Source organism: Notothenia rossii (genome assembly GCF_949606895.1).
Source record: "Notothenia rossii genome assembly, chromosome: 1".
In the NCBI taxonomy this organism is placed as follows: Eukaryota; Metazoa; Chordata; class Actinopteri; order Perciformes; family Nototheniidae; genus Notothenia; species Notothenia rossii.
In genome coordinates, this window is record NC_136912.1 from 40,121,256 (window position 1) to 40,136,513 (window position 15,258).

The following is a 15,258-nucleotide window of genomic DNA, read 5'->3' on the forward strand; positions in this document are numbered from 1 at the left end:
TGGAAACACTGCCTTATATATGAGCTATCATCCCTCTGTATTTAGATGAGAATAAAACAAAAACTGTCCAGTATCAAAGACTCATCTCACTCCAGGGTGATAGCAGGACACCCCATCTAGTCACTCAGAAAAAATCAGGATATTCTGGTGTAGAGTTTCAAAATAAAATACCTTTGAAATCTCTATTGTATGAGCTATCATCCCTGTTTTTAGATGAGAATAAAACAAAAACTGTCCAGTATCATAGATCCATCTCACTCCAGGGTGATAGCAGGACATCCCATATAGTCACTCAGAAAAAATCAGGACATTCTGATGTGCAGTTTCAAAATAAAATACCTTTGAAATCTCTATTGTATGAGCTATCATCCCTGTTTTTAGATGAGAATAAAACAATACAATAGAGATTTCAAAGGTCTTTGATGGGGTGTCCTGCTATCACCCTGGAGTGAGATGAGTCTTTGATACTGGACAGTTTTTGTTTTATTCTCATCTAAACACAGAGGGATGATAGCTCATATATGAGACTTCAAAGGTCTTTTATTTTGAAACTCTACATCAGAATGTTCTGATTTTTTCTGAGTGACTAGATGGGGTGTCCTGCTATCACTCTGGAGTGAGATGAGTCTTTGATACTGGACAGTTTTGGTTTTATTCTCATCTAAAAACAGGGATGATAGCTCATATATGAGACTTGTTGGAGATTTGGAGGATGTTTAAAACCAACCTCGTCTCCGCGTGTCGTTTGGTAAGCTGGGTAAATTCGTAAAAAGGAAGGGATTAAGAAACACCAGAATGCAAGTGAAACAATAATCTTGTTTTAATGATACAAAGTAACAATACAAATACATCATCGAATCACGAGCACTCTGCAGAGTACTCCGGGCTCAGGTTCTACCACGTTTGAGACAGGTCTCAGGAACGGCCAGTCAAAAACAAGAGCGCGAACCAAAGGAAAACACAGGCTTTCATACTAAAAACACAGGAGGAGGTGTGTGCGTGCTTTCCCCCAGAGGTCATCTTATTGGGAGAGACCAACACATTACCTGTCGCACCCAATCAGTGCGACACAGCAGAAGAAACCCGGAAACAAAAAGTCTCTTTCAGTTTGACGAAGACCAGACACCTTTTGGTGTCTGGTACGAACCGGCTCTCAACAACAAGTTTCCTTATCTTATTTCACATCTTGTAGCCAGCACACACACATCCCCTTTATGGCCCTTTGTCCCTGAGTCCATCTTCCCCCCTCAGGTTACCACACACAAGTTAAAAGTATGTTTTAAGATATAGTTGTTATAGTTGGCTAAATATACGTAATACATGTAAATCACTTTCATATCAATAATAACGAGGAACACATTACCTATGCTCTTAAGCAGTATTAGAGATGCTTTTCAAATAGTCAAACTTCACACAGGCCTAATATAGAGAACACACTAATTTGTCCTACAGCCCTTCCATTTGTTTGAGCTATTGTTCGCATCTTTACTTCAAATAAAAGGTTTCACCTTGTATATTTCCAGCTTCCTTTACACATACTGTTATTATTAATACAAAGTAATCAACCATACACATCTATTTAAAACAAGTAGATTTCCCTGATCATTTGACATGCTGAAAATCTCAAGAAGAATGTTCCTTCCCCCAGCTCTCTCGTCCCTGTCATAAAAGCTGCTTCCATTTCCTATAGAGTAATAAAACATGTTTAAGCTAATTTCTCCACAATGTTTGTAGCCATTTAGTACCCACACATGAAAGAATAAAAACAGAGGTATAGTTGAACAGTAATCATGCAGCAGATATATGTACTGCAATGAAAACACACACATTTGCCCTAAGCATGTGTAACGCACCCTCTTCTTTTATGAGGGAAACATTCCAGAGTTTTGGAGCTATCCCCAAATTAGGATGTCCCCTTCTTGCATCCCTCTCTAAACACAAAGACTTCACCTCAATATATTGGGGAGGGAAAATATACTTTGTCCCTTCAAATTTAACACACATGAATATATATAAGGTGATATTAAAATGAATATACCAGATTTAACTTTCCTGCCATAACACGTTACTTTAATACTTCAAATAATTCAACTTAATCCTTCAGACTTCAAAGGTCTTTTATTTTGAAACTCTATATCAGAATGTCCTGATTTTTTCTGAGTGACTAGATGGGGTGTCCTGCTATCACCCTGGAGTGAAATGAGTCTTTGATACTGGACAGTTTTTGTTTTATTCTCATCTAAATACAGAGGGATGATAGCTCATGAGGCAGTGTTTCCAGGACTCTACCGTAATGCATAGGTCAGGCCTATTCAACTGGCGGCCCGCGGGCCAGATGCGGCCCAGAACCAACTCCCGAGTGGCCCAGCCTCCCGTAGCCAAATTCCTACACTAGTACAGACCATGAACGCAACACTCCGCGTGGCATAGAAACCACCAAACCACAACGCAGCACGTTTTTTGAAAGTGCATCTAGTGGTGCTAGTAACGGTGGTCCTATGATAGCAACTCTAAAACATGTCCCTCTCAACTCTGAAGCTTAAACAGAGACAAAACGGTCATTGATCTTGTGGAGCAGATCCAAGTCAAGCTGGACCTTTTCGCGACCGACTTGAGCACGGGTCGGATACTGCATTTTCCGACGCTCCCCAAACACATCACATCTCCGGCACAAATCACGGATGTAATGACAGATTTCATTGCGAGGTTGAAAGAAAACTTTGCCGGTCGATTGGATGGACTTGCTCTGCCCACAGAGGTGCTGATGGGCTTTGCCAGAGACCCCTTCACTGTTGCAATAGAGGGGGACGTATCAACCAGAGCAAAGGAAGTGGTCCCCTGCATCGACAATGGGAAATATACACTGGAACTTATTGACATGCAGCGCACTAACGGGCCAGCGAAGTTTTGGAGTGATGTCAAAAAACAGCAGTTCCCTAACGTTCAGAAAGTAGCGATCTGTGTGCTCAGTATGTTTGGATCAACATACACATGTGAATCAAGCTTTTCACACATGAACTCAATCTAAAGTAGCACTCGCTGCTCCCTGACTGACAGCACTCTTCACCATTGTCTTAGGATTGCATTGACATCCTATGAGCCAAAAATCAATGCTCTTGTTCAAAATAAAAAATGTCCCTTCTCCCATTGAGAAAGTCAGCGATGACAAATGAGGTGATAGTAAGCACCTAGTTTACTATAGTAGGCGTGTAGTGTAGTATTCATTCATATAGTTACCCGTATCCCTTGTTATGGGTTTGTGCACTGAAGGGTTTGACAGTTCTTTCTGTATTCATTTAAATGCACTTTGTAATGTGTCTGGGTCAAATGTGACCAAAACGTATGATTTTTTTGTTATTACTTGAAAAGTGAAAAAATAGTATTGCTATACCTCTTTGTGTTGCATTGGAGCTCTTTAGCCGTTTTTTTTGTATGTGAGCACATTTATTAAGACTGCTATTATTGTATTCAGTAAATGCACTTTGTGATGTGCCTGGTTCAAAAAACATAACCTGAATATTTGACTTCTAAAGCAAACAAATGTAATGCTACAACTGTGCACTTTTTTTTCAGATTCTGTTAAATTAATGCTAATTTGTTTTGTTTTTATGCACTTTTTGACCTACCTTTGTTAGATGAACAATGAATAAAAAATTGCATGTTTTTCATCGCAGTAATATGTGTTGGTTTAAAATGTGTCACTACCCGCTTTTTACAGGCCGCTGAATGTCTGGCCCAGCTCAATTTTGTAGTTATAAAATCTGGCCCAACTGAATGTGTAGTTGAATAGCCCTGGCATAGGATATTCGTGCACCGCAATATCACGTGCGGGCTGGCTTGACTAGGTTTTCCCCAGTGGAGGCTGGCTTGACCGCAGTCATTTTTTGCTCTGGGCTAATCCAGAGGCTCACTGTTAGCATTGTGGGCCAAAGAGGATAACAGAGTATGTGTTTTTTATTTTTTTATTTTTTCACAACAGTTGTATTTGGATGGAATGAATACCTATAGTGATAATTCAAAGTAATAAAAGGATTTTTACAGTGAAAAATGTCAAATGGAACTGATGGTTTCCAAATTAACCAGAGGTGAGTCCGCCTTGGCTTTATTTTCTAAACCTCTCTAAAAAGGTCAAATTTCACTTGTTTTGCATCAATCTTGATACAGGGTACTTATTATATGTTATAGTTTGGATTCCTAAAGCTTTTAGTCTACTAACCCATCATTCAAGGGTGGTTTTCACTATAAGTAATGTTTTTTTAGGCGGACATTAGAATTTACATGTTTTTACTATGTTCCAGCTGAATTTACTTTAAAATAAAAACATCTATATTGATCCTGAAACTTCTACATCCAACTCACAGATGTAACCTTGCTTTGAGCGAAAAGATGATTAATTTACCCCTTTTAGAAGTGAAGATATAGTCTTTGCTGTGTTAGTGGCATTTTCGAGCCTGAAACCTGAAAAACAGGCTTAAGAGGTTAATAGTATTTCTTTCAACTGACCTAATACAGTTAAATGAAATAATTTAATTAAAGTCAACATTTCAGGGTACTTCTCCCACCCCTGACCCTAACCCTGTTTTTTATTAAAGCAAAGTAACACACAGATCTCAGCTGTTGTCCGGGAACACTTGCTTTCGAGGATTAATCGTCAAAATGTGCTGATGAAATGCCAAAAGCTCAATCCAAGATCAACATCGTATGATGGCTGCACCATGACTCTACACCTCTACGCATCTTCCGCTGCAGAACGTCATAAAAAAAAAAACTTAACGTTTACCCCTGTCTACGGCTGTGGGAAAGTATTTAGTTCTTCGCAGGAAACTGTCTCTCCGGGATACAGGCAGCAATCATCATCATCATCATCATCATCATCACCACACGCAGACATCCGTCAGAGCCGCGGGGAGCCGTCAGCATCCTGTCATGAGCAGTAATGTGCGTGGAATACCTGCACTGCGAGGTTGTTTAAAAATAAGAAGAAGTAGATGTCCTTCTTAATTATAAGTAGCAAAACTATGTTACAAGTTCAAATCCTGCAAATAAAATATTACTTAAGTACAAAAATATTATAATTAAAATATTCTTAAACAGGGTTTGGGGGTTACTTTAAAAATGTATTCCATTTCAACTGCTACCTGTACATAAATGTAATGAGTAACCCACGCAGTAACCTAATGATACAAGTAATGTAACCTTATTACTTTATGTTACTTTTGTATTACTTTAACATCAAATGCATGTAAATAAATGCAAGAGAAAATAAATAACAATGACAACAGAACAATGTGAACCAAGATATTTAGTATCAAAAATGTGTCCTCTTAAAGGGCTAGGCCTACAGAATATCATAGTTCACTATTTCTGTTTCAGGTCAGGTGTCCAACTACTGCATTAAAGAAAAAACATATATAATGTAAATAATACAATTAAACTCAATGAAAAAAACAAAAAAAATGAATGTGGTCTACCTGTATTGTATTGTAATCCTTTAATCCTGCTAGTGACCCCCCTTTTCTTTATTTTACAGTAATCTGATTATTCATATTTGTATGTAATTTTAAGGGAATGCAGTTACCTTTTTTGTATCCTGATTATGTAATCCCATTACATGTAATCCTTAGCTCCCCGAGCCTGATTGTAAAGATACTTCTTCTCTCTCTCAACTCCCCCGCTCTCTTTATCAAGATAATTATAAGAGGACTATTAGGGTGATATCAAAGACACATTGTAACCAAGTGATGACTCACGGGAAAGTTTGATGACTCATGGGAAATGTTCCTGTCCTGAACTTATTTTGCCTTGGATGTGGGGTTTTTGGGGAAATGTAAGCTTGTTACTAATTAATGTGTTGATTGTGCTTGAAAGTTGTGAGACGCTGAGAAGCTTTATTAGCTAGATAACATAAATATTTTTAATAATTGTGATCCCCCTGCCCCCTTTTCTTTATTTGTTGTTTATTATGTTGATTATTATCCCGTCTGTTTTCGCTGAGTGTACTTTGCAGGTTAGCATTTATTCCTTTGTCTTCTTCACTGTGCACTTCTTTGGAAATTAGACGTAGGTTCGATTTTATTAGACTTTCAGGGAGCACAAAAACGAAGCTGCCAGAGTATGACCCGAATGCACCTCTGTTTGTTTTTTCTTCAGTTTCTGCCTTTGTGTTAAAACTGCTTTAAAAAATGGTTTACCTTAAATGTAATCTTGTTAATGAGCAAAGTAATTAGCCACAATGTGAGGATGTAATTTCCAATGCATATGTTGACCTAGGATTAATTAGGATACATGCTGAAAATACATTTATGCATGGAAAAGAAACAATAAAGTCTGGCGTGTGTGTATGACTACAAAGCCAAGCAACACAATCCATGTAAGTACTCTAATCAAAAGTGGAACAATAAAATGTGCTTTGTACAGTCAAACTTATTCTCTCCCACTCAACAGCTCGAACCAGGACCTTCTGGGATCACTCCCATGTGTAATACAATCATGTAAAATATAGAAAAAATACCTTGACACAACCCCCCCAACCGCTGTTACATCTGGATTACAGAAGGGCAAATAAAATTGGGGAAGAAGTTTAGAAAGGAGCTGTCATCGGGACAATCACAATAAGCGCACAGTTTGCCCTTTCACATCCTCTTCCTCTATCTCTACTGAGAGGCTATTTTCACATCACAGGAACACAGCGCAGAACAAGTGAGTCAGAAAGAAGAGAGGCAAGGAGGTGCATGTGAAAAAAGAGGGACCGTTATTCATGCCGGGTTTCCTTGACAACCGCCCATAACATGTGCAACAGTTCCCATGGTGATGGTTTCTTGAGGGCGTTATCAGCGGGAGATGATGGCTGATTGAGATGAGGACCAGACGGCGTCACTGGCAGTAATGAAAGCACAGGGATGGGTTGGTGCTGCTCTGCATCCACGTTATGAGGCCCGGAACTCGGACAGTGGGCAGCAACTGGATGGATATAGAACAGAGATCACCAGGAGATGATGAATGCACTCATATATGCACATATGCAGCTTATGAACCCCAGACACACACTTCAGTCCAGAGAGTAATTTGCTCCCAGCCAGATAAATGGCCTTCTCTTAGCTCTTGTGACTCAGCGTCATGATGATGACCTACCATGTCAGCAATTTTCATTTCATTCTGTGGTGGCTGACAGCTGCGTTAAAACACACTACAGCGGCTAAAAGTTTCCACTTGGATGTCACTGTTGGCAGAGTTCTGTTTCATAAGTAAGTGCTTGGTAAGTATATTTGATTGAGTACGTTAGCTGGCTAGCTTACAGCAGATTTGCAATATTATTGGAAGGAATCATGTGATAACATAGTTAAAATAAGCTAATACAAATTTAATTTGAGCTACATTTCAAGGGACAGTGACAGTTGGCCAACTTTATTACCCCCGTACGTCAACAAGCACTCCAGTCCAAGCTGTGTGCGTAACTTTTTAGTGCCTACGTTGTGTTTTGAGCATCTTGCAGCGTTTCAATTGTGTACAATGCTTTTGTGTTTTTCCCCTTCGATTCGGAGAAACAAATATGTTTTCAGAGTTTAGGATGGCCGAAGACACTACCCATAATCCTCAGCTATCGATTGGGACGAGCCAGTCAGCTTTGCTTGACAAACCCCGTGATTAGTCCTCAAGCTCTGTGATTGGTTGACCTCCGACTGCAATCCATATGAAATAAACGTTTAGGAAAAGATCAAATCATACTTTATCCATCCATCCATCTTCTCCCGCTTATCCATGGTCGGGTCGCGGAGGTAGCAGTTCCAGCAGAGAGCCCCAAACTTTCCTTTCCCTGGCCACATCAACCAGCTCTGACTGGGGGATTCCAAGGCGCTCCCAGAACCACGAAGAGATATAATCCCTCCACCTGGTCCTAGGTCTACCCCTCAGTCTCCTCCCAGCTGGACGTGCCTGGAATACCTCCCTAGGGAGGCACCCTGGTGGCATCCTTACTAGGTGCCCGAATCACCTCAACTGGCTCCCTTTGACGCGAAGGAGGAGCGGTTCAACTCCGAGTCCCTCCCGGAGGACTGAACTTCTCACCTTATCCCTAAGGGAGACGCCAGCCACCCTGCAGAGAAAACCCATCTCGGCCGCTTGTATCCGCGATCTCGTTCTTTCGGTCATGACCCATCCTTCACGACCATAGGTGAGGGTAGGAAGGAAAATGGCCCGGAAGACAGAGAGCTTTGCCTTCTGGCTCAGCTCTCTTTTTGTCACAACGGTGCGGTAAAGCGACTGCAGTACCGCCCCCGCTGCTCCAATTCTCCGGCCCATCTCACGCTCCATTGTTCCCTCACTCGAGAACAAGACCCCAAGACACTTGAACTCCTTCACTTGGGGTAAGGCCTCATTCCCTACTTGGAGTGGACAGTCCATCGGTTTCCTGCTGAGAACCATGGCCGCAGATTCTGAGGTGCTGATCCTCATCCCAGCCGCTTCACACTCGGTTGCGAACCGATCCAGTGAGTGCTGACTCCCGCAGCACCTCCCACAGTAACTCCCTGGGAACCCGGTCATACGCTTTCTTCAAATCTACAAAACACATGTGGACCGGATAAGCGTACTCCCAGGCCCCCTCCAGGATCCTTGCGAGAGTAAAAAGCCGATCCGGCGTTCCACGACCAGGACGAAATCTGCATTGTTCCTCCTCAATCTGAGGTTCAACAATTGGCCTGACCCTCCTTTTGAGTATCTTAGTAAACTTTCCTGGGAAGGCTGAGGAGTGTGATGCCTCTATAATTGGCACACACCCTCTGATCCCCCTTTTTGAAAAGGGGAACCACCACCCCGGTTTGCCACTCCTTCGGTACTGTTTCCGACTTCCACGCAACGTTGTTGAGACATGTCAACCATGACAGTCCCTCAACACCCAGAGCCTTCAGCATTTCTGGGCGGATCTCATCCACCCCCGGGGCTTTGCCACTGTGGAGATGTTTGACTTCCTCAGTGACCTCCCCCCGGGAGATCGGTGTTGACCCCGCATCATACTCCTCAAAGTGTTCCTTCCAACGCCCTAACACTCCATCAGTTGAGGTCAACAGCATCCCATCCTTACTCTACACAGCTTGGATGGTTCCCTGCTTCCCCCTCCTGAGGTGTCGGACATTTTTCCAGAACAACTTTGGTGCCGCCCGAAAGTCCTTTTCCATGTCTTCTCCAAACTTCTCCCACACCCGCTGCTTTGCCTCGGCCACGGCTGAGGCTGCTGCCCTTCGGGCCTGTCGGTACCTTGCAACTGCCTCAGGAGTCCCCCGGGATAACAAATCCCTGAAGGACTCCTTCTTCAGTTGGATGGCTTCCCTGACCACCGGTGTCCACCAGGAGGTTTGAGGGTTATCGCCCCATTGTGTTCATTTTTATCTGAAGTTGTACCCATGGATGAATAAAGAATAGTTCTACCGCAAAGTTATTCTCCGTGGGGACTTCCGGCAACAATCGTGATTCTGATTGGCCAGAAGGCTCGAAAAAACATCAGCAAATATATTTTATTGAGAAGATGATCACTAGCCTACGTTTTCAAAACCGTTTATGGTCTCCGGTACTTCCATTCCAACGCATGCTCAGCGTTAGAAAATCAGCCTTTAAAATAAAAGTTTGACCCAAACGGGTCCGCGACCCACTTTTGGGTTGCAACCCACCAGTGGAGAACCACTGGTGTAGGACACTTATGTATGTATAACATCTGAAGATTTGTAGTTTTATTCATGTTTTCACATAATTTTACAGGATATTGCAATATTATTTGACATGTTTTACTTCTACACATTAATATCTGATTTGTAAAACATCACAGACAGAAAAGTATATCCCTCATTTAATGGTAAGCTATTGCAATTCTGAATCCATAGATGTGTCTCCCATCACCCAAAACCCCTGACTATTCTTTCAACTCAGTATTTACATTCTTATATTCAAAGAAAATCAGCAATATCTTTAAAAACTACAAGTCCTTTTCTATCAGCTGTACACCGTTATGGTGTAAATATAACCTATCTACCAATTGGATCAAATATAAAAGTCAGCAGAATTAGTGTTGATACTGCAAGGAGACGTATTGTGTGAAGAGAAATTGAAGATGTTGTTTAATTGCTGATATATTTATGATCCACGTCACGTATTCAGTTTCGGTGACAGTTCTTCCAGTTTGTCCAAAGGTCTTCTCATCAGGGCTCTATAAATAAAGAACTACGGCAGATGTGTAATATTTAATGCAGCCGAACCGTGTATTACAATGCCGTTATGTGATGACTTTCGAAGAGAAAAGCAAGTACACTCAGAATAAAGTATTATTATTGTTTATTTTTTTATGTTTTCAGATTTCATATCGCATGAACACTATATCCCAACGTGCATTGCGGCTAAAACATCCAAGCACTGAGCTTCAACCATAGCTGTGGATCTTGAGTAATCAGTTCAGTGGGTGTTAGGGGTGTAACGGTATACGTACCCACAGTGTGCGAAAAAGTACACGTCCCACCGTCCGGGACGTGTTATTTACAATATCGGACAAGTAGATCTTTCAATTGACTTGTCCGGTGGACAAGTGACGTTTTTCGCCCGGATTTATTGTTATATTATTGATAGATTCAGTTTACAAAAGGCAGAACTCATTCGCAAATTGGACGTGTCCGCCATTATTCGTTTAGAAATGTTAGTTTCGGTTCTGTTTGTCGATTCCTAATGAAATGCATCTCGCCGCTTTCTGTACAGTTAGACGGGGGCAGGGCGGGAAGTGTAGCACAGTGGCAGGGTTGGGAAGCAAAACTCGGTTCCGAGTAGGAACAAATAACAATTGTCCGTTCCCGGGATTGATAAGAGTTGTGAGGACAGGAGGCGAAGCCGAGCCCCGCGGACCGCAGCTCCCTCTCTCTGCTCCGGATCAGCTGATCGCTGCATGGTGCAGCTCAGCGTCTCTCTCTCTCTCTCTCTCTCTCTCTCTCTCTCTCTCTCTCTCTCTCTCTCTCTCTCTCTCTCTCTCTCTCTCTCTCTCTCTTTCTACACACAGCGGATTCACTGCCCGTTTAACAGCCTCATCTTTGTCAAACTTTCTTATGTTCTTTCTCTAACACGTAATGAAGGTTATTAGGACTTTTAGCTCCTTTGTTGTTAATATTGACCGCCATTTCCTTTATGAAGTGAAGCAGCCTCCCTGTGTCCTCGCGCTGTAATCATATCCCCGGACCCCCATACTCGGAGGAGCACAGGGATGTCAGTATTGTTTATGAAGCAGGGTATAGAAATTATTGAAATTAAAATACTATCTATTTACTTTTACAAACAGTGAGCAGCTGGGCAGCTGCAGCATGTGTATTGCAGGACATGTGTAAGCGTCTTTGAGTTTTAGAAAAGCGCTAGGCCTATAGGCTATAAATATAATGTATTATTATTATTATTATTAGGCCTATGTGTTGGACATGTGTGGTTGGACTCTGTCTCACAGGCAGGTTGCAGCATGTGTGTTGCAGGACATGTGTTGGACACACAGATTGTGTGGTTGGACTCTGTCTCACAGGCAGGTTGCAGTGTAACATCAGAGGAGACTGGGCCAATTGTACATTCTTAAACTGCACCACTTAGAACTAACAAAACAATGCAGAGATTATGTTTATATAATTGTATTCAATAACCATAATAAATTAAACAGTATGAAGTGATTTGTAAATAGGAATACAGATTTGACTTAATGTTTTCATAAATATATTTTTCTCCCAGTTTGTCATGGGACTTATTTTTACCCTCTCAAAGAACCGGAATCGAGAACCGAAAATAACTGGAATCGAAAAGCAGAACCGGAATCGTTAAAATCTAAACGATACCCAGCCCTATGTGTGATGCAGTAAAATCTTACGTAAAAACCGTGGGAAAATGTGAAATACGATGGCGAAGAAGAAGATTCCATTGGCCCCAATTTGTGTCCATTCTGGACAAGTGAAAATGTATTCGGACAAGTAAATTGCCAAACTCACTTGTCCATGGACAAGTACTCTCTAAAAACTTTTTCTCACACTGTACCCATACCGAAATTATTCGGTACGGGCCCTTCGGTTCGGTACACGGTAACATCACCTTAATGTTTATTTTATTATATTGTATATTTACTTGAGTGAATACATTATTCACAGTTTAATAATAATTTGAAAAAAAAAAAAATGTTAATATGATCATTTTTTCTGCAGTACCGAAAACGTACCGAACTGAACCGTGACCTACAAACCAAGGTACGTACCGAAATGTTTGTGAACCGTTACACCCCTAGTGGGTGTGTATCGCCTACGTCTGTTTCCGGTGACTTTATTTTGAAATTCAGTTCCTGAGGGATAGCCCGATATCATAGAATTAAACAAATAAATAAAAACAAGGATAATTGTGTGTTATTTAGAAAAGAATAACAAATTAGAAGGAAAGAATATTACAAAGATACAGATTTCAGTATTGAACCACACAGCTTCTGGTCTTCCAAGACCCGACCGGACAAAAAGACGTGGTGCAGGCACTAAACATACTACCAATAGAAATACATTGCTTTTAAAATCGTTCTGTGTGACACGAAAAAAAAGTGAAAATCGTGTTGGTGAACACGAATCAATAGATTAAATGTAGTGACTATAACACAAAATGCCGTGAGACTGGGTTGTCCTGGTGATTGCATTTAAACTTTAAAATACATAAACTTGGTTTTGAAATGTGGAAACAATCCTGCTGAACAATCATGTAAGTATCGTAAATAATTGTTTGTCAAAGATAGTTTTTTCTGCACAAAATCCAATGGAAATATGACATTGCCTATTGTTAAAGGAGCCCTTATTATGCTAACTTGCATGTTACACTGACTTGGAAAAGTACTTCATAGAAAACTACTGGAAAACATCCCAACAATCCTGTATGTATGAGCCCAACCCAATCTCTTCAGTCTGCGTACAAATGACAAGACTTTACACATTGGAAATGCGTGCATATGATACGCTAACCATTCCCATTGAGATCTGATGCCGAGTTTTGCGTGCATATGATACGCCACGTTTTGTCCGTCGGGTCTTGGTAGACCGGAAGCTGTGTGGTTCATAAAAACATGTTCTTACCGGTTATTACTCAATATCAAGCCACAATTATTGTTTTTATTTTAAATTGTATAATGTCGGACTTTTTTTGCCGTATGTGAGTAAAATAAATGGGACTCGGAGCCTCAGAATAATGAAATCTGGATTTTTTTTTCTTCTAATTTGTTATTCTTTTCTGAATAACATACTGTTATTTACTCAACAATAACACACAATTATGCTTGTTTTTATTTATTCGTTTAACTCTATAATCTTGGGCTTTTTAGCCGTTTCTCAGGAACTGAATTTCAAAATAAAGTCACCGGAAACAGACGTAGGCCTATAAGGGACATTTCGAGCATCATCGCGATACACAACACAAACCAACTGAATTGATTACCCAAGATCCTCAGCTAGAAGCTCGGTGATTGGATTGTTTAGCCGCAATGCATGTTGGGATATGGTGTTAATGCGATATGAAATCCGAAAAACATTTAAAAAAAGAAAATAATACTTTATTCCGAGTGTGCTTGCTTTTCTCTTTGGAAGTCATCACATAACGGCATTGTAATACGTGGTTAGGCTGCATTACATATTACATATCTGCTATAGTTCTTTATTCATAGAGCCCTGATGAAAATAAGTCTAGACAAACAGGAAGCACTGCCGCCAAAACTGAAAACGTGACGTGGATCATAAATATATCAGCAATTAAACAACATCTTCCATTTCTTTTCACACAATACGTCTCCTTGCAGTATCAACCTTAATTTGGCTGACTTTTATATTTGATCCAATTGGTAGATAGGTTATATTTACACCATAACGGTGCTGAGCTGAAATAAAAGGACTTGTAGTTTTTAAAGATATTGCTGATTTTCTTTGAATATAAGAATGTAAATACTGAGTTGAAAGAATAGTCAGGGGATTTGGGTGATGGGAGACACATCTATGGAATCACAATTGCAATATCTTACCATTAAATGACGGATATACTTTTCTGTCTGTGATGTTTTATAAATCAGATATTAATGTTAGAAGTAAAACATGTCAAATAATATAGCAATATCCTGTAAAATTATGTAAAAACATGAATAAAACTACACATCTTAAGATGTTATACATACATAAGTGTCCTACACTAATAATACAAAGTTATTATTAGTATGCTGTGTGTACCTTGTGTGCACCGCCTAGTGGTTAAAGCATGTTATTGAATTATTTTTGTTGAATAATGTTATTTGATGAAAAAAATATTAAGAGTACATACTTTCAAAGGGGGAAAGTAGAAGGTCAATGATAGAAATATAGAATATACAAAATCAAGAAGATACTGTAAGTGATCTCTACAATAAAACAGTTTAGTGTACGATGTACACAGACATTAATATGAGGATGTGCAAAACAGACAAACTAATAAACCTTTATTAACACATTAAAGAATACTTTAGGTTAAGGTCTTGTTTTAAATAAGAAAAAAGCTTTGGGGGTATCTACCTAAAGATAAATATTAAGCCTGACAAAGTACTTAACGTCTAATATATTGCTTTCCTGCAATGTTAACTATATTGAAGCACTTATTTTAACTGATATTATACACATTAATTATACTCTTATGTATGTAGATAGTATAAGAAATGTGCAGAATTGGACAGTTTATTGGTGGAGGTATACACACATATTGATAGATGTCTTGTAATGCACTATTGAGGAACCTGTGACCCAAGTTTTTCATTCATTGCATAACTACACCGTAGTTGTGTATATGATATGTCAATAAACCTTTGAAAATCTTGAAATCTTGAAAGGGATGTGCAAAATAGCCATTATATACAGTCTTTATTTAACTATTAGTAGAGAATAACGAGTAATTAATATACTTTATAGAGATCTGCAGATAAATGTTTAGTCTTCTCAAGCACCAACTATCAAATATCTCTCCTGATTGTTGGCACTTGACAATCACCTTTCCCTGAATTTTACTCAGGTGTAACTAAAGTCTGCTTTAAGGGTTGTTTATATTTCACATCATTAATCAGAATCTGCAACGTAACTAAAATAAATATAGTGGAGTAAAAATATCAGGTTAACCTCTGAATTGTAGTGGAGTAGAATTACAAAGTAACAATGAGCTGTCATGTGGGTATATATTAATACTGCCCAATATGGATAAAAGCGATTTTCACCCATTTAGTAA